This window comes from Microtus oregoni, unplaced genomic scaffold, assembly GCF_018167655.1.
Source record: "Microtus oregoni isolate MIOR12 unplaced genomic scaffold, Mior012 000032F_ref0000030, whole genome shotgun sequence".
Lineage (NCBI taxonomy): Eukaryota > Metazoa > Chordata > Mammalia > Rodentia > Cricetidae > Microtus > Microtus oregoni.
Window position 1 is genome coordinate 19,544,929 of NW_024543091.1, and position 25,485 is coordinate 19,570,413.

General features: G+C 45.8%; 1 protein-coding gene across 3 annotated transcripts in view; it reads left to right on the forward strand.

The window, feature by feature from the left end:
• Window positions 1-25,485, forward strand: part of Tln2 (talin 2) — a 418,592-nt gene that overhangs the window by 149,233 nt on the left and 243,874 nt on the right. For 2 of the 3 annotated variants that reach the window (XM_041679349.1, XM_041679351.1), the window contains exon 3: window positions 25,043-25,115. The gene's annotated coding sequence lies outside the window, so the exon portion shown is untranslated. Of the gene's footprint in view, window positions 1-4,300; window positions 4,379-25,042; window positions 25,116-25,485 lie in introns of those variants that run through there. The other variant, XM_041679350.1, reaches the window with a different exon arrangement.

Sequence of the window (25,485 nt, forward strand, 5' to 3'; positions counted from 1 at the left end):
AATAATGTTGGTTTGGTGTATTTATATGTAACTTTATTTTAGGCATCCTTTTGTCTTCACAAAAATGAAAAATCAGAACGAAATAAAGAAAAAAAAATACCTCCCTCTGTTTTCCTCCCTATCTTTATTCCATCCATTTTCATTATTTATGAGTGGGACTTTAAAAAAAATTTCCATTATCTATTTGCCTGTCTATAATCCACTTGACTCTAGGCAGACAGGCATTTCCAGTATAAATAGTAAAAGCTTTTCTGCCTTTGCATTTTATTTTACTTTGTCTTTCTGCCCCATTGCTGCCAGCGAAGCAAAGTGCTGGACAGAAGCAGTGGCCGTGCTCGCCTTCCTGACATTAATGGAGTGCTTACTATTAATGGGGCATTGGTGATCCATCATTTCCTCACTCGTTTTTCTCCGAGGAACGTTTGTTGCTTTTAAGAATTAAGTATCAAATTATCTATAATTGGAGAAAATAGTTCTCATTTTTTCATTTCTCCTAGGATTCTGCAAGGGCATGGAATATAGAAAGAAATACAAATAGTCTGGTTGGAGACTCTCCTGTTGGGCTCTTCTGTGAGGAATTTGGTGATTTAGAACCTGCTGAAGCATCCAAGGATACATGGGAACTTGTGTGCTCTGAAGGATGCTGAGAGTATAGGCACCTGATGTGTTGTCTGATTTTTCTGAAGGAAACACTGGGTTAGAGTCTTGGGATGTGTAAGTCATTCATGTTCTCTGGGAATAAATGAAGTTGCATTCCAGTTTGCTGGGTTGAGGTTCAAAACATCTAATGGTCAATTCCAAGGGAAGTTTTATGTGTGCGTGTCCATGTGTAGACGTGTATTGTTTGTGTATGTGCAGAGGATGATGGCAGATGTGCGCTCTCTCTCTCTCTCTCTCTCTCTCTCTCTCTCTCTCTCTCTCTCTCTCTCTGTGTGTGTGTGTGTGTGTGTGTGTGTGTGTTGTATTTTCCTTGAAACAGGGTCTCTCCCTGAACCTAGGCCCTCAATCAGGTCAGCAGGTCCCAACAATTTTCCTGTCTGACGCACTGCACCTCGCCCATGGCACTGTGTTTAGGGGCACATATGCTACCACACCTTGCTTCCTGTGTGTGTTCTGGGGTTTTGAACCCAGGTCCTCATGCTTGCACATACCTCTGAGCCATTCCTCCAGTCCTCTGAAGGAAGTTGGATTGCTTTGTGAAGGGAGTGGAGCTGCAGTTAAGAAGAACCAGATACAAAGAAAGAGAACAGCACACAGTTTTGCGTCATCCCAAGGCTCTGGGACCTTGTTGTCATGCGGTAGCCAGGTGGATTATCCCAGAGGGACTGGTTTGGTCAGAACCCAAGGCTTAAATTATAACCTCAATACCTTGAAAGTAGTCTTTTTCACCAATAGACTCTATTGTCCCGAATTACTTTTATTTGGCCAGTTTCAGGTTGTTTATGGCCAGATGCTCTGAGTGCAGCCCCCAGTGTCCTGTGGAGACACCCTAGACCTGCTGAGCTGTGGGTGCCAGGTGCTGTTCCGCCTGGAATGCTTTCTGTAGAACTTGCTGCCTCCCAGGCTCCGAACAGTTACCTCTGCAGAAGAGACGCCTGCTAAAACTGTGGGAGCCACTGCTGGAATTTGCTCACTAATTTCAGTCCCCCTCCTTAGTGGCATTGATCTTGCTTATAGAGCTGCAGGCATTTTGCATTTCAACACAATTGCATTTCTCAAGGAGAATTTCCCTGCACGTGGCATTTAGAAACCATTTTCCCATCCAGCTAGCTACTGCAGAACCCTGGAGCATACAAGCATTTGATTGGGCCAACTATAAGCATGTTATATTTATTTTGATGAATTCTAAGCCTCTTAAAGAGCCACCTGTTCCTTCTTTATTTTGCACCACCCCACCGTCCAATGCCTATCACTAAGTTCAGAATGTCATTCCTGTCGAAAAGGGAAAGGCATTGATTTCTTCACTCCTCAGAGGTTCTTAGTAAGAATGGAGCCCTGGAATGAAAGACGAAAGAAAAACAGGGTTAGTGGATGCAACAGCTGCTCTTGGGAAGAGGGAACCTCAAGTGAAGAATTTCCTCCATCAGATTGTCCTTTAGCATATCTTTGAAGCGTTTTCTAGATTGCTGGTTGATGTGGGAGGACCTAGCCCTCAGTGGCACTGCTATCCCTTGACAATCTGAGGCTTCCCATTCTGGATCCCGTTTAAAAACCCTCTGACTGCCCACCTCTATCCAGGTCTCGTAAGGTGAGCATTCAAACTGCCTAGGCTCCCACAAAGCCAGTACGTGCAGTAGGATCAAAAACCCACTGCAATTGTTCTTGAATTCTCAGTATTCCTCATTGTCTGCTATGTTCCTTGGGCTTCCCACAGGTCAGGGAATCCTGATTGCTCTTCGAGCAGATGAGGGAGGGGGACTTGATCGGGGGAGGGGGAGGGAAATGGGAAGCGGTTGTGGGGACGAGGCAGAAATCCTTAATAAATAAATAAATTTAAAAAAAAAATAAATAAAGTTAAGGCACTCCTAAAAAAAATAAAAACCCTCTGACTGAGCAATCGCCTTTCTGTTTAGAATGTTACCCCTCCCTTTTGGGGGAGGGGTCCTCCAGCAACTCTCCTGTCCATCAGCAGGCAGCTAAGAGCACCAGAGCTCCTTCCCTGGGGATTGCTCTGACTAGGATCACCAGAATTGGAGGCAGGAGTTTGCCAAGGGAGCTTCCCTCAAGTCTGCGTGGGCTGTGGTCTATGTCATAGAGGCCAACGGATGTGAACAGAGCTTAGAAGAGTTGCCAGAGGAAGCTTTGCTTCGCATTGGGACTGTCCACCTCATCCTCTGGGTTCAGCTACATCCTTCCTACTCTCTGTAGCCATGTTGGAGACTTGTCTTCTGAGGAGCTCTCTGGAAAACCCCACCCTTCTTGGCGTCACTAGACCCATTATATTTCATCCCTAGCCCCCAACTTCATCTGCTGCCATGCTTGTGAATTTTCCAGTGTGACATCTTGTCTCCGCCACAGGCTCTGAGTCCACGCTGTTGTCACATGACTGACACACACTGTATGCCTGTTTTAGTCAAGTGTCTTTGGGGCATTGGAAGCCCATTGCGATACCATTGGGCACATAGGGAGGGTTTAAGTTTGTCCTTAGAAGCCAAAGGCCCCTGGATCGGGTGAGCTGGGCTGAGATTGCCACAGTGCTCTCTGGGTCCTCAGCCTGCTCACTTCCCTGTACTCTTCCTCCCGTTCTACAGATGGAGTCACACGGTTTCTTTACAATTCACTGCAGCCCTTATTGCCGTCCCAGCTTAGTGTTAGGATCCTTGGCTCGGAATCAGATGAACTGTTTTAGGGTCAGGACCGCTTCATTTCCTGCATAGCTTTGGTGGAGTCAGGGCAGGTATTCAGGTAGTATGGGAGCCCTTTGGCCTGGAAAGCCCCCCACCCCCGTATTGACTGTTCATGTATTTACTAGGTAAAATGATTGGTCCTTTTCCTGGCTCAGACATTCATTGTTTGGAAGTAAGATTGTCTTGCACCCAGTCTGTTTGAGTTATCAGAAACTACAAGCACTCTGGAGGATATATTTCCAGTGTGGGACTTGGTCCTGCCCTACTCCTCAGCCCTGCTTTTTTGGGGAACCCTGCTGAATTGCATACCAACGGCAATCAGATGGCATGGCATTTGGAAGCAGGAAATGAGGACAACTCTGTCAGAAGCAGTGTTTGTATTTTTTTTTTTTTTTAAGCATGGTAGGATTTAAAGTCCCCATCAGCCCTTCCCACAAGCTATGTAGAGTGGCAGCTGAAGCCCAGAGGCCAGGCAGGAAGGTGGCTACCGCCCCAGTTCTTTCCAGTAGGGAACAGCAGTTTGCTTTTCCCTGTGTACAGAATGTTCCCACTTCCCACTCTTCCTGTAGAGTAGGAAAGGAAAAAGAAATCACCATCCTGAAATGAGAGAGTAGCAGTCGGCTGGGCCTGGTTCAGGGAAGCCGGGCCTGGCCTGGGCTCTGTGTTACAACTTCATTAGGCGCATGTGTTATTTTTTTGAGTGGCAGGAATAGTAAGATTTACACCTAATCAAGGAAAGGCTTGCCAAACAAACACTCGGGTGGGGTTTCCTGGGTAGGAGTGTGATATTGTAATAAATGGGAAGCAGAGTTCTGCAGTCCAATCTCTGGGCTGATTGCACACATTACAGCAGGGGCCCTGTTTTCCAGGAATGCAACACACCCCATGTCCAAGGCCCCTCCTTGGAGGGTGTGTCCTCGCTTTCTCTAACCCTCTCCTTAACTGTTGGGGCTGTCAGAGGAACTGAGGGCCTAATGTGGGGATCCCTAAGATGCCTGCCTTAGGCTCTTTGCCTTGGGACCACTTGACAGGTGAGTGGACCTTATGTTAAAGTTCACTAGGGACCGATACAGTGTGGGTTAGGTTCTCCATTCTTCTGAATACAGAACAGAAAGTGAATGCAGGCCTGGGACATACCAGTAACAGTCTTGAACATTTCTAAGCCCCGGTGGGCAGGGTGCTGTCCAAGAGGCAGAGGAAATCATGCTTGTGCAGAGAGGGTATCGTTTTCTGTACCCTTGCCTGGCAGCTGCCTGATGCCCTGAGGTTTTAGATGCTCAGCCAGTCACTTACTTCTGCCTCCTTGGGGATCCCTGGGCTCTGCCTTCCCAGCTTGATGCCTCGGGCATTTTTTTTTTCCTGCTTCTCCTCTTGCTGAGTCCAGTTGCCTTTCTGTCTTTTCTCCTCAGTTTTCGGAATTAAACATAATTCCCCTCAGAGTTGTTTGCCTCCTATTGCTCCCTCTTGCTTTGTTCATCCCCACAGCATGCCTTAGCTCAGGGTTACATCTTTCTTTCTTTCTTTCTTTCTTTCTTTCTTTCAATTTTCAAGCTCCTTTAGATCAAAGCCAGTTCCTCTGTTGATTCATGATATTTGACACATAACTGATACACCTGAGCAGTTGGCAAATTTTATCTCGTAAGTTATATGTTCTATTTTTATTACTTTTTTATTTTTCTTTCTTCCTTCCTTCCTTCCTTCCTTTCTTCCTTCCTCTTCCCTCCCTCCCTCCCTCCCTCCCTCCCTCTCTCCCCCTTTTTTTTTTTAATTTTTGAGACAGGGTTTCTCTCTGTAGCCCTGGCCTTTCTGAAACTCACCCTGTAGACCAGGCTGGCCTTGAACTCAGAGATCCGCCTGCCTCTGCCTCCTGAATGCTGGGATTAAAGACCACCACCACCCAGCTTATGTTTTAAATTTTTATTAGGAACAATTTCTGCTACTTCTCAGATATATTTATATCATATTCCTACTGATTTAAGATCTTAACTTTTTCCTTGTCTCTTTGACTTGTTTTTCCCATAACACCTCTCTGATCCTTATCCATTACACTTCAAAGTGCCAGGCACCCAGTGATATTCGGCACAGGATGGCCAGGTTAGCTGCTCACACTGGGAGTCTCTGGGGCATGCACTAGCTGTCAGAGTAAGGGAAAGCCATGCAGGTGGTAGGCAGTAGTCCTCTTCCTACCTGTCCCGGTCACGTCCCTTCCAGCCTTCCCCAACAGTTCCCTTTCCCTCTTCTCAGTGCTTTTGACATGTGCTGGGCCTGGTGCGCAGACTACCACAGTTCTCTCCATGATCTTTCACAGCTTCCCTGGGATACCTCTGTGGTCCCTTAAGCTTCCTCCACCAGACTCTTCCAAAACATTTGTGGGTGAGGGCCCCTAGTGCACATCATATGTGCCCCAGTCGTTTTCTTAAAGGTCTGTCTTCCCACTGGACTGGAGGTGTGGCGTGCCTCGGCAAGGACTTGCCTTTCTTTTTGTATTTTCCAGTATGTGGCCAAGCATCAAAAGTAGTAAATGCTTGTCGGTCTAGTTTATTAGTACATAAGGAATATTCTACCCTTGTCTCTGTCTGTCCCTGTGTGTGTCTTCTTCCTTCCTGCCTGTCTCTGTCCGTCTGTCTGTCTGTCTGTCTGTCTTGTGTGTGGGGGGTGGCATGCATACCTTACCTTGACACACCTCACTGGTCACAAAATTATCTTCGTTTCATTTTCCCCATGTAGCTTCTGTGTCGTCTTCTCTGTGCTCATGGTTTTCCTGGATGATGTCAATGGGCAGGGACAGAGACACGGTTCCGGGTTATCACCCACAGGATCCCACGTGGTTTTTATTGCCGTTCATGGAGGCAATCCCAGGATCAATGGCTTTGATGCAGGAAAAGACAAACTAGCATGAAGCAGAGTTGCAGTTTATTCAAAGACATTTAGAATACATAGATTTTAAGCACAGGGGTGAAGGGAATGGAGAACGAAGAGCTAGTGAAGGCAGTGAAGCTATCCTGACACCATGGGTATGTTTTTTTTTTCTAAGAGAGGCTCACGATTTTAATATAGATTTTAAACACAGCGGCTCAGACACTTGTGCCAGGAGTCAGACCCTTGTACAAAGAGTAAGGCATACCAAAGTGTGAGTATGGGGCTTCTCTAGGAAAAGTTACCTGCCTTAAGCTTTGACCATTTGTACCAGTTTTGTGGCTCTCAGATTATGGCTCAAAGGGTTGCTAAGCAACCCCCACCCCCGCTTAATAAGTGAGATAATAGGATATCTTCATAGCCACCTTGGATGAGTATATAATAGGTAAAGATATGGGATAGATAGATAGATAGATAGGTAGGTAGGTAGATAGATAGATAGATAGATAGATAGATAGGTAGGTAGGTAGGTAGATCGATCTGCATGTAATAGATAAAGTAGAACCAGGAGGTTAGGATGTGCACTTGGATGGTGAACAGGGTATATGAGAGTCCTAGAAAACTGCAGGGTTCAGGAAGGGGAGAAAGACCTTAACTCACTGTTATTAATGTGCAGAATTCCTGATTCTCTCCTGAACCAGACTCCCGCCCCTTCCCTTGTCCCTGTGATTTTCCCTGCTATCTAGAGCGTCCTGGGAAGATGCTGTATTCCCCTCATTGACAAGTCAGCCCTCAGAAATGCTGATAAATATCTCACTGTCTCCTGGGTAATTAGCCCCCAAAGAGCTGGGGTGCTTGCTGGAGCTGCTAATTTGTGTGTGTCAGCTTGCCAGAGATTCACCAGCAGCAAGACTCGACAAGCTGCTAACAAGTGTTAAACACTACAGGAGCTTCCTGCCAGGGGCTTCCAGATAGTACTCTGGGGACAAAAGTCCCTTGATGGCCAGGAATGACTGACGGCCAGAAATACCAGTTTTAGAAGTGTTTTCTAGTTTGGGAATAATAGAAAGTCACCTAACCTAGTCGTTGAATTTGAAAACAAAATCGAAGGAAAGACACAGTGACAGTAAGGCCATAGGTGACGGCCTCTAGGGGTTCTGGAAATTAGATCTGTGACGCAGCTTTAAGATATTTCTGTTTGGTAGAGGCTTTTAGGGGATCTATGCTAATGGATGTTTAAGAGCAACAATTAACATACCACTTCATAATTAATTATGGGGCATTGGCAACCGACAGGGGTTTAAATTCCTTACATAGCCAAATGTTAATTTGAAAAAAAAAAAACATGAAACTATTTTTATTGGCCAAGTTTGCCAGGCAGCCTCTTTGACCTGCAGCTGTCCTGAGTCACATTATACATGATGTTAGTGTTCTCTAAGCCAAGTGGCTCCTAAGTATCTTCACATCTTAAGCCAGTATTTGCATGTCTGCCTCACACAGCGTGACCAGCAGCTGAGAGGGAGTGTGGAAATGCTTCTCCTGGCTTCTAGAAGATTATAGTCCTTTTAGATTGCATTGCTAACGTCAAAGCTTTGGAATTGGACCCCAGTGCTGTTTTTCAGGCATGGGCACATCATTCTTAAAATTTTAGGACTCATGTTCTTCAGCTGTAAAATGGGAATAAAGTTACATCTTTGGGTCACTGTGAGGGAAAGCCAGGCAGTATGCAATCTCTGTGCATTTGTGGTTTGTGAGGCTGCTGCTGGGCTGCCAAGGAGCTATGGAAGGTGCAACATGGTAGAAGGTTCCATTAGGTGAGATAGGGTATATTGCACGCCGCTGGGTAGTACTGGGTGAAGATGGGGGTACACATCAGAGAGTGGGCTTTGTATGAGCAGGATGTTGATCGGGCATTGGTGATGTGCCCAGGAGTGACTCACAGCAGAACCCAGGCCCTCTTGGAGCCTTCATTCTGGGGAGAGGGACTGGGGTGCACACCCTGTGGAGGCAGCAAAATCATTGAGGTAAAGGGAGTCAGGCAGGTTCCAAAAACATGAGCCATTTAACTGGAACCCAAAGGCCTTGTGAGTGCCTCGGAATGGGTGGTCACATTGAGGAGGATGGAAGCATGCCCTTATGAAGGGATCATTCTCAAAACCCTCCAGTGACAGTGGCTAGCCTTGGGAATGGGGCATAGGTTTTTCCTTTTTGTTTGGTTGAGGCAGAGTAACCCAGCTTGCCCTCGAACTCATGGTGTATCATTTGATCGATCACCTTGAAATTCTGAGCTTCCTGCCTCCACCTTCCCAGGGCTGGGATTACAGGTGTACATCACCGTACCTGGCTGATGTGGTGCTGGGGATCAAACCCAGATCTTCCTGCGAGCACTCTGCCAACTGAGCTTTGATTTTTTCTTTTTGAGTTATTTTTCTCTACTTGTAATAACTGTGCATTATAAAAAACATGTACAAAATTTAAAAGTAAAAGAAAAATAAACAGCCATAGCTCTACTGCTCTGGCAAGCGATGCCTTTTGACCAGCTTCCTTTCAGAGTCTCCTTTTCGCTCATGGAGTTAGCCACACTCTTACTTCTTGGGCTTAGTGCTCCCTCTACTAGTACTGGGAAGCTGCCTGCCTTTTCACTGAGTGAGGGGAGGGTGTTTCTCAAGTTCTTATAAGCAGTATTTTTTGGACCAAATAATGTCCATTTGAGAGTATAGAACCAGCTGAACTTAGGCAGCACACCTGCAGGTCGTGATGCTGTTTCCAAGTCCTCAGAGAAAGGACCTGTGCATCCTCCTAGAGGACAGGGCTTCTGCATTGGGTGACTTCCTGGGGGTGAGGTCTGCAGCTTGCACTCAGGGTACTGGGTGTGGTCAAGGATGTTTGAAATATCTTCCCAGAGCTCTTTTGTAAAACTGTACCTGCCAGAAAGATTTCTTAAGCCTTTGTGGGACTTGGAGCTGCCTGGGCATGGGAGGGAGAGTGAATATATGCAGTAGGAAGAAGGCAGAGAAGTAAGTGGGTAGCAGTTGCCTTGGGTTTTTTGAGGAGGACTACCAGCAGGATGCTTTAAAGTGAGGTGTGTGTGTGTGTGTGTGTGTGTGTGTGTGTGTGTGTGTGTGATGGCACCCTACTAACTGGAGGTGGGCGAGGGAGATGCTTGCACTGAAGAGGAAGGTTTTGCAACTTGAATCTCCTTCCCGTGTCCTTATGTTATAACTCTGCTTAAATGTCATTATCCCCTATCAGACTGAGTTATCTGAGCCCATGATCCAGACATTAACATTTTATGTACCTTAATTGTGTTTAATTAAAGCCATAAATAGGGACATGAGAGGAAAGGGGGCTAGGCAGGAATGTACCTTGGACAAGGAACTGTGACCTCTGGCCCAGTAGGACTTCCACTGGAGGAAGGGAGCATGCCACAAGGAGGAAAGGGGACAAAAGCTTTGGCCAGGCAAAGCAGAATATAGTTAGTAGTAGGACCTGAAGACACAGAGGTCTCTGTTGGTAGTTCTGGCTTCTCTAGTGACTGCTGGGTTAGCTGGGGTTAAACATCAATATCATTCCTGCTCATTTTCCTTAAGAGGTATGTTACTCAGGGTTCTCTAGAGGAACAGAACACACACACACACACACACACACACACACACACACACACACACACTGAATTTATTAGAATGTGTTCCAGGCTGTGGTCTATCTAGTCCAACAATGGCCATCTACCGACAGCAGGTAATCTAGTAGTTTACTCCACGAGGCTGGATGTCTCCGCTGGTCTTCAGTATATGCTGGAGTCCCGGATAAGTAGGCTCTTATGCCAGTGACAGTATGGACTCATTAGCGAGAGCAAGCTTCCTTCTTCCGTGTCCTTTAAATAGGATGTCTGCAAAAGGCGTTTCCCACATTAAAGTTGGATCTTCTCACCTCAAAGATCAAAATTAGTTAGAAGTGGATCTTCCTACTTCAAATGATTTAACTAAGAAAAAATCGTCCTTCACAGGTGTGCCCAGCCTTTTGGGTTTTAGTTTAATTCTCGATGTAGCGAGTCAACAACCGAGAATAACCATCGCAAGTGGTATGCTCACAAAGTCACTCTCTCTATTCCCTTCCTCCTTTGCTCCTTTGCTCCTTTGCTTGCATGTCATCCTGAGCTCATTTCTCTGTCCTTCCAAATTTAGCATTGTCCTTCCAACCCACCCCATCTCTTTTAACTTGTAACATTGAGTGGTTATTTTAGGGCCTATACCGATAGGTAGCAGTTTGAAGGAAGGGCAAGTTAGCATGAAATCCAAACTCTCAGAATTGCCATCAGGGCTCTGTGTGGTCTGCAGGCAGTGCTTGATAAATGTCTGCTGATAGTCGCTTATCAGTGATCCACACTGTGAGGCAGCTCCCTGCCTCAGTGACCCTCATGGAAAGGCATTTCTCTGGGGCAGTGCTCTGCTCTAGGACACAGGGAACCCTTGTTTCTTTTGACTGGGCTGTGGGGTTGCCCTTTGGATGACCTATTTGGTCTGAATTCTCAGAGCTCCTATAAGTCACACCCACCTGAGGTCTTCAGGGCTGGAGGAGAAAGCCCCGGGAAGAAGCCCACCGGTGCCCTGAGCTGGCTCTTCTGAGAGCCCAGCACTGGACAGCTGCAGTCTTTTGACACCAATTGAGCAGAGGGAGGCTACTCCAGGAGTGTGATCTAGGCTGGATGCACACGTCTTGAAACGCAAAGGTGCCAGACATAATCAATGACCATCAGAGGTGCCACAAGCCGGTGTCACAAGCCAGTGGCTTCCAGGTCTTCCGAGCTAGAAGAATGAATTTCCTGGTCATGGGAAGGTGAGCTCAGGAAGGATTTTCATTATAGGATTGGAGGTAAGAGCCTGAGAGATAGGCTCTTGTATAGCCAGAGTGGGTCCCAGAAAGTGGGGTACCATCAAGGGTCCTCCCCAAGGAGTTAATAAGGCTTTTATATGGGGGTGGGGTGAGCTAGTCAGTCCGTGGAGTCTGATGACAGTCACTGACCAGCAATCCGCCTTGTGTGGTGGCTGCCCTCCTCGGTGGCCCTTCTGGAAAGGCTGATTTCTTAGGGTGGACTACTCTCCTCACTCTGCCTGAATTCTTGTGGCAAAGGGGGAACGACTCTGTATCCAGTGTAGCTCAGTGGCATGTGAGAGATTTTGCGACCATGTAGGTTAGCTGCACTGAGTAAGTCACTACACTTACCACGTTAGCATTCAGTGTTTGTGTGTGGAAACAGTGTGATTGGAGTAAGAAGCTGACTGTGGTCAGGATGCGGTGAGTTGTGGGCTAATAGAGCAGAGTTAATTCTCAAAGTCTCGCTACTGTGCCCGGAACAGTAATTATGCATTTTTCCTTCTTGCCTTCGTTAGGTTGAAAACACTGCTTCAGTTTCTTTGGTGATAACTGTGTGTCTTCCTCCTTTTCTATATTCTACGTTTGTTGTTGGTTTTTCTATACTTTTGTTTTCCTTTTCTGATGGCTCTGCGGTCCCGCTAAATGTTAACAGTATTGCCTTGTGCCTGCCTGGAAGCATGGTTAGTAATTGTCCTCTTGAGAGGCTGAGGTAGTTTTAGAGTCCCCTTCTTGGGTCGTCTTCCCCTAGCTGCACATGGGAGAAGGTGCCAGGCCTCTGTGAGGCTGTATCCCAAGTGTGTCAGTAAGCAGTTGGTTTCTAGTTCACCAAGAACAGAATAATCTTGGGTAAACATAGCCGTTGGAAAAAAAGCAAATATTTGTCTTGGCAGCCATTGTCCCTCAAGAGTCTGGCCTGTCTTTTGGGCAAACTAGGAGGTAGGCCAGAAGGCATGCTATTGTATTGTACATTGCTTAAAAACCATTGGAAGTGTTTGAATTAGGGGCATATAGAAAGCAGTGTCCCAGGGGCTGGAGCCTAATGGTAATTCCAGGTGACGGCAGAGGGTTAGAAGTTCAAGGTCATTCTCAGCTACACAGCAACCTGGTAAAAAGCTTGCTATGCAATTATGAAATCCTGAATTTTATTTCCAGAAGTCATGTTGAAAAAACTTGTTTTAGAGGGGCAGTGGTGGGTGTACACCTTTAATCCCAGCACTCGGGAGGCAGAGACAGGTGGATCTGAGTTCGAGGCCAGGCTGGTCTATAGAGTGAGTTCCTGGACAGCCAGAGACACACAGAGAAAACAAAAACAAAACAAACAAGCAAAAAAAGGGGGGGGGAGGGGGAGAAGAGGAGGAAGAAGAAAATTCTTGGCCCAGCAGTGTGTACCTCTAAGTCCTGGGGAGGTAGAGGCTGATAGATCCCTAGGGCTTTGCTGGCCAGCAAGCCTGACCTAATTCGTGAGTTTCTGACCAAGGAGAGACCCCATTTCACAAAAGTCAGTCTCTGGCCTCTACTCACATGTATCACACACAGGTGCGTGTAGGCATCCGTACACACACAGTGCCCTAAGTGAACATGCACACACACACACACACACACACACACACACACACACACACGAGGACACACAAGGAGACGATATCCCTTTCTGCCTCCTGCTTTTCTCTTTTTTTTCCTATCCTCACCCACCCTAGCAACTCTGAGAACTCCTTTTTCCCTCTTTCATCTCACTGGCTTAACTGGGGCTTCTTAACTTTACCCTGTTGGCATTTGAGTCTTGCTCAGTCTTTGTTGTGTGGGAGCATCCTGTGCAGTGGGTGGTACTTGGAGCCGTCCTTGGCCTCTACTCTATGGGTACCTGTAATAATACCCTTCCCCAGTTTCAGCTTGCAGAATTCCAGAATGTCCCCAGATATCCCTGGGGAGAGGGTACTACCCTTATTTAGGCACCCCATCTTAAGTTGGCCCTCCTCACAGTGGTCAGTGTGATCCCAGTGGCATGGAAGGCCTGAGGTTGGTGATGATTGGTGGATCCCAGCATGGGGGTGGGGGTAGTCTGTGTCTCTCAACCTTGACTCCTGTTGAGAGTCAGCTTTTATCCTAGCAGCAGTGAACTTGGCTGTGATGTGACTCTCACAGAAGCATGGGTGGTTAGTGATGATCAAATACATGTTTGCTGTTGCCTTTCAGGGCAGGCGTGTGCTGTTTCCTCCTCGAGGCTTCTTGCCTTTCTGTGATAGTTTTAAACAGGGCATGCCAGTCACAAGGAGGATGCTCCGGAGATGAGCCTGACGCTTGGCACCTCCAGGGGCAGATTCCTCAGCTGGCCAGCAAAGCATGACAGGAGTCTATTGCCCATCATGCCTGTGAATCAGTCAGATTCACTTTATGTCATTGGAGGCCAAGGCGCCGACCTTTGATGGCAGTGTGTTACTGTGTTTGGGCAGATGTAGTTCCTGGGCCTTCTCAAGCGTGACTACACATACGTTCTGCCGGGCAGTCTTGCTGCTTTAGAAATATGAAGAAAAGGCTCTGCCCCAACGGAACTGTCAATCTGCCTTTAAGACTTGAGCGTTGTAGTCCTTAAAAAAAATCTTGGAGTCTAAAATTGTCACAAAAATATCTCCCTGCCTCAGTTACTTAAAAATGAAGAATTTCTGGATTGAGGAGATGGCTCACTGGGTAAAACAGTTGCCATACAGGTATGAGGAATGAGGTCCGGACCCCTGGTACCCACATAAAAAAAAAAAGCTGGTGGTTGTGGTGGCTGCCACTGTAACCCAAAGACTTGGAGGCCGAGACAGGATTCCTTTGGGCAAGCTGGGCAGTTAAACTGGCAGAATCAGTAAACGCTATGTTCGGTAAGAGTCTCTGCCTCAGTAAATAAAATGGAGTGACAGAGAGGACACCAGGCATCAACCTCTGACCTCCACATGCATGTACATCCACCTGTAAGCATGCCCACACAGACTTGTACCCACATATATGCAAATTCCTCATACACATGATTTCCATTTTCTGTTGGCTTCTCTTTGTTTTCCTGCTGTTAGCTTTTCCTTGGAAATTTCAAATAGACTATGATAATCCCATGTGCACTCTGCATTGATTGTCCACGCATGACCCTCTTGTTTGATCTCGAGCCTCCACTCAGCTGATGATTTTGAAACTGAGCCTGTGTACCACAGCATTCTGTCTGTTTTAGGGAGCAGCTCCAGAAGATTGAGTTTCTTTTCTCCAGTTTAATCGTCACTGCATGTTGTCTGTCTGTTCTTCAGGCCTTTCATAGTGTCTCCCCTCTGCATCTAACCAAGGCTCCTGCTGGAGGGATACCGGAAGTCATCTTTCATTCTCCTTGCCTCTCACTCTGATAGGTGAAGGTACTGCACCCCAGATGGGGTCTTTCTAGATTTGATCTTTCTTTTATTCTCTTATGTTTTTCCTGCTAAGTTCTCTGGCTTGACACGAGGCACAGCCTTCTCTGTAGGAAAACGCTCAACCGTTAGGTGCCTTTGCTTGCCTGATGGCTCTTCTCCAAGTGCCTGCCCTTAGCAGGTTGCTGTCTGGCCTCAACCCCTTAGAGGAGATAGCACCTTTTAATCAGTGGTATCAGACTTTCCAGTGGCCTCAGACATGTATGTCACAGTGTTGTATCTCTGGGTCTGTGTTTCAGCTGTGAACAGACCAAACCAGAGTTCATATTACCCATAGATGATTTCAAAGGCTGTGTCTTTTCCTTGGTCACCGTTGGCCTGGCTGGGCTGGGAGGGATATTTGCATGAACCTAACTTCCCGGTGCCTCTGACTTCTGCATTCTGTTCAATTTGCTGTTTGCCTTCCCATCTTGACCTAGGAACTCTGCCCCAATTTTCACTGTTCCTCATTTAGCTGATGCCCCTCTTACTTGCTAAGGAACTGGTGGTCCCTTCTCACAGTTCTCGTAATACAACCCAGAGCTAGACATGGTCTCCCTAGAAACTGAGTCTGTCTTGATATGTCTGCCTTCACTGTTCCCTTCAGCTATGCTGCGATGTCACCGCAACCGCCCCATGGAAGCTTCTTGCAGTCCTCTCCCTCAGTATCCTGATTTCTCTTTGTTCTTTATTTGGTCTCCTCTGAATGATTGTAGCTTCCCCTGTAGCTCTTACCTTAAGCCCTTGGAGGTGGCAGGCGGTGTGACCTCTTCTGCCTTCAGCTTAGCCTAACACTGGATGCACCATTAGGGGTCAATGGCAGTTCCCATGAAGACCCATAGTCTTGGCCTGACCCTCTTCCTATAGGTATCCCTCCTTGTAGGTGCCTCTGTATACCTGTGCTAAGCTCCCTGCGAGGTACCTGTAGCATCGCTATTCATAGACTACTCTCCTCTTTTCTGCTGGGGACCACACTCCCAGAGAGGACATGTCTCACTCTGCAGATGTTCTAGGCTGGGGTATGAGCTGTGAGAGCATTTCGACTCTCTTCTAGAGGAATCATCTCCCACCTGCTTGGTGTCTCTTTGCTCTCTGCACCTTGTGTGGAGTCTTGCCCTGCCCCAGTCCTGGAAGCTGTTACCGACCGAAGGAGCCCTTGGGGAAACCGGGCGATGTGTGCGCCTCCATCCCTTTCACAGATGAGAACACTGCACAGTTGGGAGGAGGGGACTGCATTGGCTCACAAACAGTGGTTAATGTTGGAAACTGACGGGAGCCCAATCAGGCAGGTGCTGTCTGATTCCTGCCTAGACCCTTGATTCCTTCCAGAAGCCCCATCCTTGACCTGGGGTCAAGGAGCTTTGAGACCAAGCGTAGCTGAAGTGATCCTAATAGAAGTTGTTTGAAGCTTCTGCCTGCTCCACTTCTCACTCCTTGAGGTACACACCATCTGCTTTCCCGGCTCCACTGAGTTCTTCTGGGACTATTCCAAGCTCTCTCAGAATACTCTATACGTACTGGATGCTTGGGGTCTTCCTCACCTAGGAACGTTCAGCTTGGGAGCCCTTTAGAAACAGTTTAGTGTCTTAGGGGATGGAGTGGATAAAATGTTTGTTGTGCAAGCATAAAGACCCAAGTTTGCATCTCCAGCATCTGTGTAAAAAGCCAGATGTAGTCCTTGTCTGTAGTCTTGTAATGGGAGGCGATGGTGGCATCCCATGGGCTCCCTGGTTAGCAAGTCTAGTCAATTGGTGAGTTCAGGTTCAGTGGGAGATCCTATCTCAGAAATCAAGGTATAGGGCAGTAGAAGACAGCAAACACTACCCTCTGGGCACTGCATGCACATGTGTGTGCACCCATGAAGGTATTCCCCACACACTTATGCACACACATACCCCACATGAACACATTCAAATATACAAACAAAATGCAGTTTCTGAACTTGTGTGTATGTAATTCGTAGTTGGCCTTTTGTTTAGTTGAGGTATAAAGGCATAAAATCATTGCAAACATGAACATCATATGTATATTTCTATATGTACATAAATATGCAACTCATGTATATTCACGCCTACAAATGGAAGGAGAGGGGGAAATAGGAAATAGGGGGTTCCAGTGAAGGGGTCTAGATCTGGGTTTCTGAAGTCATCTAAAGGGAGGTACAGTTTCTTTTTTCTTCTCTTTAGGGGAGTTGGGAAAGCAATAATTTTCTTTTAATTGATTAAAATACCCTTTATTCTTTGACAGGTCTTACCGTATCTTGATCATATCTGCCCAAAACCCCACTCTCACTTCTCCTTCATCCCTAACATGTCTCCCTCCCACCTTCATTTCTTCATGTCCTTTCCCTCGTTCTTTCATCGCCTTTATTTTTTTGGTGACCCATTGGTTCCTGTTAGTTGCCTGCTAGATTATTGGCTGATCTTGTGGGTTTGATCTTGCACAGGGAGCCAGAAGAAAGTGATGCATGACCAGCCTCCTTTTTAGAGAATTCTCAAGCCCTCCGTTGTCTTATGGTAGAATGATGATTATTTTTTTCCCCCGCCACATAGTGTGAAATTCTAAAATCCCAAGTCCACATCAGTCAGGTATACTTTTATCCTATTCTGATTGCAAGATAAAAATAAATAAATAAATAAATAAAACAACCAAACAAGAAACATATGGGAATTGCTAAATTAAAAGAATATGGAATGGGAATTGCTTTCCAAGTAGAATAGCAGTTAAATATTTCTTTTTGACATAGTCTGGAGAGATCTCCCTGGTGGTGATGGCGTGTTTTATGCTCAAGGTAGCTGTGATTGTTTTATTGGAATACTTTAATCTTTTTTGTTAATTAATTAATTTATTTTATATCCTAACTGCAGCCTTCCCTCCCTCCTCTCCTTCAACTCCCTCCTTCTCTCCTCTTCTCCCCCCTTAATCTACCCCTCCTCTGTAATTGCTCAGAAAGGACCAGGCCTCTCTCGGGCTTCAGCAAAACATGGCATATCAAGCTGCCTTAAGACCAAGCACTTCCCCCTGTATTCAGGCTGGGCAAGGCAATTCAGCCTGAGGAATAGGTTCCCAAGAGCCAGCCAGAGCACCAGGGACAGCCCCTGCTCCCATTGCTGGGGTTCTTACATATAGACTAAGCTACACAACTGTCACATGTGTGCAGAGGACCTAGGTTGGTTCCATGCAGGCTCCCTGGTTGTTGGTTCAGATTCTGTGAGTTCCCCTGAGCCAGGCTAGTGGTTTCTGTTGAGTTTTCCGTGCCATGTCCTGTCCCCACCCCATTTCTTACAATCTTTCCCTTCTCTCCTCAGCAAAACTCCCCTATCTCAGTGTTTGGCCATGGGTCTCCAAATCTGCCTCCATCAGTCACTGCATGAAGACTCTTCAGTGACAACCGGGGTAGTCACCGATCTAATCACAGGGGATGGCCAGGCCAGTTCAGGCTATGCATTGGCAGCTGCAAAGAGTCTTAACTGGGGTCATCCTTGTAGACTTGTGGAAGTTTCCCTGGCATTAGGCTTCTACTTGACTCCTTAAAGCCCTGCCCCCTTTCTAATCATCTCTCGCAGTACTCTCTCCCTCCCCCAACTCCCAACAGGATCCCTCAAGTTCCCATTCCCACCTTCCCCCCTCCCCTGTCCTACTAGGAGATCTCCTCTATTTCCTCTTCCCAGGGAGATGGATGCATTCCCCCTGGGCCCTCCTTGTTACCTAGCCTCTCTGGATCTGTGGATTATAGCATAGTTACTCTTTTCTTTACAGTTAATATCCCCTTATGTACATACCATCTTTGTCTTTCTGGGTCTAAGTTACCTTACTCAGGATGATTTTTTTTTCTAGTTCCATTCATTTGCCTTCAAATTTCCTGATTTTTAAAAAAGATACTTTAATCTTTAAATCATAATGAGAAGTGGTCAGAACTGTTTGGGCAAGCATACAGAATAGTTGAAGGAATCCCAAGTGAATCAATTTTCACGTCCGAGTCATCCTCACATGGTAGTGTTGATGGAGGTTGACTGGGTGGGGCATGTTTGCTCCCTGTGAAAAAGAATCTGAATGTAGAGTAGCATTATCCCGAGGATAGAATGCAAAATAGAGTTAGGTCGGACAGTCTTTAAAAAGTAAGCTTAAAGAGCAATCAGGGTTCCCTGACCTGTGGGAAGCCCAAGGACCGCCCACCTCTATCCAGGTCTCCTAAGGTGAGCATCCAAACTGCCTAGGCTCCCCCAAAGCCAGTACGTGCAGTAGGATCAAAAACCCACTGCAATTGTTCTTGATTGGGGGGGGGGGGGAAGGGAAATGGGAAGCGGTTGCCGGGAGGAGGCAGAAATCCTTAATAAATAAATAAAAATAAAAAAAAGCAAAAAAAATAAATAAAAAGTAAGCTTAGTATTTTTTTGTTTATTTTAGACCAATGCACCTCAATTATACTTTAAAATATTTTAAAAAATGACATATTCCTATTTGAGCCCCCGAAGCCCTGCTTTTCTCCCCTGGGCATGATCTCTGCGGGGAGGAACTCCATGTGAGGTCCGCACCTGGGCCATTTGGATACCCGAGTCTTGTTTGCCTCGTCCACACCTTCCTGTGTCCAATAGCAACAGAACAAATAAGTTGCCTGTAGTTTTATTTAATGAATATCAAATCAAATCTGTATTTTCTAAGTGCAAGCATCATCATTTTGATTAAAAACACTAGTTTCACATGGCTCAGTGGTGATTTTAGTATTGCACCCTCCCACTCTGTCTTCCCAAGAGAAGGACTGGTGAGGATGGTGACCACCTACCCCACTGTGTATTCTACTGCAAAGCTGAGGCTTGGATTAATGAATGGCTGAGAGCAAAGGCGAATGTCTTTTAGGGTTCGAGGTAAAATAGCTTATTTAATAGAATCTTCGTCTTCCAGGCTTTACTTGTTACATTTCGGAAAGCCTTTTCGAGATGGAAGAGAAGACATAAATGTGAAATAGTATGTTTCCCTAATTGATAGGCCAACAAGAAGAGAGCTTTTTCAAAGGCACTGGGTTTGTGGCAGAAGATTGAGCATTTATTTGGTCAGTGCTTAGGTAGGGCTTCTGAATTAGTAGACTTTGAAGTACAAGTGAGGATTCTCAACAGAGAATCTGGTACTCCGATTTTGATGTACACAAGCTTGTCTGTGCAAGACTCCATTCTGACCCTGTTTCCTTTAACCCTGTGAGGCCCCATTGTGGGGAGTCATTGCCCATATAACATGTGCATGTAAAGTTCTCAAACACTTATTACCATTTAGTGTGTTTTAGGAACTGAGCTGAGTCTAGCTGCCCTCGGTCCTTCCAGATTAGACTCTTAGTAAAATTCATCACCGTACTGTAAATGTAAGAATTAAGATGCAATCAATAAAGATTCCTTTTAAGAAGGTGGACTGTAAGCCGGGCGGTGGTGGCCTACGCCTTTAATCCCAGCACTCGGGAGGCAGAGACAGGCGGATCTCTGTGAGTTCGAGGCCAGCCTGGCCACCAGGACAGGAACCAAAAACACTACGGAGAAACCCTGTCTTGAAAAATCCAAAAAAAAACAAAAACAAAAAAAAAAAAAGGTGGACTGTATGTGCAGATCCTACAGGGGCCAGAAGAGGGTAGACTCCTCAGAACTGGGGTTGTAAATACCTGTGAGGCACCAAGTGCTAGGAACTGAACTCAAGTCCTCTGCTCTTAATCAAGAAACCACCTCTCCAGCCTGACTAGGTTTTTTGGTTTGTTTTGTTTGAAGATTTTTCTGGAGCCTTACTTCTGGGTCTCACCTTCCCCTTTGTCTTGCAGAGGACAAGGTAGTCTTATTTCTAGTCTCCTTGGAATAGCTCTTCGCTGAGATTCTCTTGACTCAGACTAGCACCCAGTCTCTGGCTGGACAAGTTAGTGAGGGGAAGTCCGGAGTAGAGAAACGGTCTCTCCCTGTGTAGTCAGACACCTTCCAACCTAGCATAGCTGGGCTTTGCTTATTGACCTGCCTTTTGAAGGAAAATATTTCTAGATTTCAGCACAAGAGCAGGCATGACAAGGGACAGAAGCTGAAGAAAGTTGGAAGAGTTTTAGTCTGAAAATGGTTTTTCTTTTCTCCCTTTGATTCTTGCCAGTGCTGTGTAGGGCTATCAAAGAATCTTCGTCTTATTTCTTCTTGGATTTTGTGATCTTGAATGACAGTCAAGAATGCACTTTGCTCTTTTTTGAGTTACTTATAATGGATTTTCTCTTCTGCATAGTCTTAATGTCTTCAAACTGGATAATTTGGGGCTGCACAATACTTGGGTTACTAATGCCACAGACAGGCAGGCACATAACAGGGTGGTAGTGTCTCTGCGAAGGCTCCAGCCCCACGTGGCAGGAGGAAGTGGGGGAGAGTCTGTGCCACACGGTGTAGGAGTAGTTCGTCTTCTGTGCGTACAGTAGAGCTGGTTCTGAATGAGGTGTGAGGATGGGGAGGGAGAGAACCTAGAAAAATCAGGTCTTGTTAGTTCTCGTGGTTTCAGGAATTGTCAAATTTAGTCCCAAACGGGGGGAACTTTATAAAACACAGCCCTTGCTAACAATGCCCTTGCTTGTGGCAAATAGGGAGAGCGTGGTAGTAGCTTTTGTACTTCATGAATGATGGCTCCACACAACGGGCCACAAGGAGCTGCCCGGTGACAGGACGTGATGATTGAGTGCCCCTGCAAGGAAAGTGGTCTTCAAAGAGCTGGAAAGAGCCTTACTCGGGTTTAACCACAAGTATTTTAGGGCAAGGCGTGTAGTTCTGATAGAAAGGGCTTGCCTGGGTCCTATCTCTAACACCACAAAAATCAAACAGAAGTGTTTTAAACAGATAACTGTGCCTGCAGAAGGCCTGTTCTGTGTCACCATTCTCTGGGGACCTGTTAAGATCAGACAGTGAACAAGAGTCTCTGCCGTAGACTGTTTCCATCTCTGTATCGAATGCCTGCTGCTCAGATAAACTCCGTGTGGCTGCTGAGCTTTGCTGGCTGGATTAACTGTGTGTTCACCTTGAGCCTGCCCTTTCCACCATTGGTTTTAGTACAAAGCAGGAAACTTAGACCCAGAGTTTAAGTTTAAGGCATATCCATGGCAAATGGCTAGAACATTGTTCAACCGAGATCAAATTTGTTCCTCTTAGCCGCTATGCTAATGCCTTCTCTAAATGCAATGTGGAGCCCCACAAATCTCTTGGTTTTTTTCCCCATGTGCACATGAGTATGATGTGCTGTGTGCTTGTGTATGAATTACGTTTTTGTATGTGTGTGGTTGTGCATGCACATATAATTGGTATATGGGAACCTTTCCTAGTTGGTTCCCGTGGCTGTGATTAAACTTTATGTTCCAAGCAGCTTGAGGGAGGGTTTTATTTGGCTTAGACATCATGATAACAGTCTGTCACTGAGAGAAGCCATGACAGGAACTCAGCCCTAGGAACCTGAAGGGAGGAAGTCAAGCAAAGACCACAGAGGAGTGTTGCTTGTTGGGTTGTTCTTTGTGGCTCACTGGCTTTGCTCTTCCAATCAACTCTGGATCACTTGCTTGGGGGTGGTACCACTCGCAGAAGGCTGAGACCCTTTAATGGGGTAAATGCTCTTGGACCAGTCTGGTGGACACATTTTCTCAGCTGAGGTTCCTCTTTCTAGATGACTCTAGCTTGTGTCAAGTTGGCAAAAAAAAACTGAACCAGTACAAGGCCTAAGGTTGATCGTCAGGGTTCACCTTCGATCAATCTCCACCTCTTCTTTATCCACTGAGGCATCGTCTCTCAGTCAAATCCAGAGCATGCTCTCCAGCTTGCTCTGCAGATCTCCCATCAACACCTCTGAGGATGCAATTATGGAAAGGCCACCATTCCCACCTGAGGGTTCCAGGAGTTCTGAACTCTGATGGTCATAGTCATATGCTAAGTACTTGAACCTCTGAGCCATCTCCCTAGCCCCGTCTCACAAATCTTAACACATCTCAAGCCCCTGTGTAGACTGCCTTGGCATTGGGCAGGCTACCTGGCTTTGGTGGCCTGCAGGTTTTTCTGAGCTGTGTGTAAGTGTCATGGCAGCTCATCTCTGAAACAAAAGAGGGGCTCTAGTCTTTTGTCTTATCTTCTGCAGGCATTTTCCAGGGATAGAAGGGCAGCTAGCTTATAAAGGGGGCTAATTAGAAATAAGATTTAAAGACAGCTCTGCAGCTAACCAGGAATTATGGCTTTCTAGCCAAGTTCATAATTACGATCTTAGGAATGCTTGTATGATATGTAATCTTTAAAAATAAAGCAAAGAAAAGAATACATTTATTTTCCAGATGTAAAGTGAACATAATGGGCCCATTGTGGGAATAAATTTCTGTGTTTTGTAATCTCAATGGGAAAAAAAATCATTTAATATGTGAATGTAATCTAATGAAGATAAACCTGTACGGTGGCTAAGCGTACATACGCTAGAGAATGTTTTAACGATGGACCGGCTTACCTGGAGACGTGTGGCTCCTTTGTTTCTGTTCTTATGCAGTTTGTCTCTTCACAAATCTCACTGCTAATTAGAAATTAGGTGGGGCTGGAGAGGTGGCTCCTCAGTTGAGAGGAGGTGTGGCTCTTGCCGAGGACCTGCTCCTACCCAGTCCCTATGTGATGATTTCCTACTATCCTCAACTTCAGCTCAGGGGATTCGATACCCTCTTCTGACCTCAGCAGATACCAGGCACACACATGTTGGTACTCATATATACATACATGTAGGTAAAACACTCAAACATGTACAAAGTAAAGAAGTCTAATTTTTTTTTTAAAAGATTCTACCTATTTCGTGGGATCTAGGTCGGAGCTGGCCTGCTAACTTTAGCTGGAGGTCACAGACATTAGATGAATTATAGGTGATTAATCTTCACTAGAGGGTCACAGGGCTTAGTATATTCCCTTTCCGACGAACTGCTATCATATTTCTTCATCTTAAGGAAAACTACTTGCTTTATCTGTCTTAAGGGGACTATTAATTTCCTTAAATTGGTTTGTAAATTATGAACAGCAACTTTTTTGTCTAGTGTGTAATTAATTTTTTTTGACAAAAGGACCAGTGAAAGTTTTGTCTTATTTTTGTAATTCATCTATTAATCTCTGTGTGTGTGTGTGCGTGCACGAGTGTGCATATGCACACATACACATGCATGAGCATGTGGGTACCACTAAAAGAGGGTGTTTGATCCCCCTGAAGCTAGAGTTACAGGTGGTTGGTTGTACCTGCCCCATGCGGGTGCTGGGATCCTAACTCTGATCTTCTACAAGAACAGCAAGCATTCCTACCTGCCTAGAAGCTACTTTAGTGTTTTCTTGTTGTTGATGTAGCAAGCCAAATTTGGTTGTGAAAGAAAATTAACCCCAAGGGGAGTGACCTTAATGGGAGGTGTGGCCTTGTTGGAGGATGTGTTGTCACTGTGGTGGTGGGCTCTGTGGTCTCATATATGCTCAGGATGCTACCCTGTTTTTCAGACCACTTCCTGTTGACTTAGTGAAGAGATAAAAACTCTCATCTCCTTTTCCAGCACCATGTCTGCCTACACACTTCCATGCTTCCTGCCAGAATGATAATGGACTAAACCTCTGAATTTTAAGCAAGCCACCACAATGAAATGTTTTCTTTTATAAGAGTTGCTGTGGTCACAGCAATAGAAACCCTAAGACAACAAATATCTTAGTCTTTTATACTTTCAGATTTTGCTCTCATGTTTCAAAAGACCTTTGTTATCCTAATATTATAAAATATTCAGACACATACTCCTCTAGTAATCATTCCATTCCATTTTAGATCATGTTTTTGTAAGTTGAGAAGTCTTGTAGAATCCCTACCCCCACTTAATAAATCCCCATAATTTCTTAATCCACTTTTCATTCCTACCTGGACTTGATGACATGTTCCTGTCTTTTATGAACACTGCACTTCTCCCCTTGCCTTGTTGATTCACTGTGACCAGACTGTTTTGGTAAATCTGTACTTGATGGTGTTTTTCTGCCTCTTGTTGGGTTTCTACTGAGTGAGGTGTCAGATGGTGAGCTCTTGGGGGGCTGGGGCTCAGAGTGGACATGACAGAAAGATGAAACAAGGAGGATCTGCTTGATAAATGAGTCCCAGGAACTAAGAAAGAAAGAGGTGGACAAGACAAGAAGGATTCTGTATGCTCACGGGGGAGGGCGAGTTGGGGGGGGGGCACGGGGTCTGAAATTGGTTTAGACATGGTGCAGGAAGAAGCACACATTTATTTGGTTTTTTGTTTAATTTCAAATCCATTAAAGCCTTCCTAACGCAGAGGAGGGGAAGTGTTCTGCCTCTTTGCCAGCAGTAATGTAATTTTGGTCCTTGCGTAACTGTCCTGGGACCTCAATTCCCTGTTGGTCTAGCAAATTCCCAGCACATGTAGTGTGAGGGAGACTCATTGCTTTCGGAGTTACTTCCTTTCATTCTTAGTGTGGGGAAAATGACCAAATGTTTAGACTTTTTACTCACAGCCTCGTGTCTGAATCAGTATTTGTGTCTAATGGCTTCTCCTATTTTTTCTAGATATTGCTGCTAGAAGCTTCTCACACTCAGGATCTTCTCAGCGAAACCGATACTGCATAAACTGAGAATTTAGGTAAGTCTTTTAAAACTGGATGCAAGAAAGACTGTTTAAAGAAAACCATTCTCATTTACCAAGTCTTGGGGACAGGGACATGTGTTGATGTCCTCCAAAGCCTGTCACCTGTCACCTCCCCTGTATGTTGCAGCAGATGTGCAGAATTCCTGGTCCTGGGGCCTGCTTGCTGTTTGGCTTCCTCCCCTGAAGGTTGGGTATATGAAAAGGGATGTGGAGCTGGGTATTTCCTGACCAGGTCTTCATGAATCCACATTCATCCCCATGGTTTGCTTTGTAAACACTTTTAGAGGGTGAAGATTATAAGCACTGAGTAAGGAACTAATCTAGAAACTCCGTCGTCTTTGTAATGAAGTCCTGGGGACTTCGG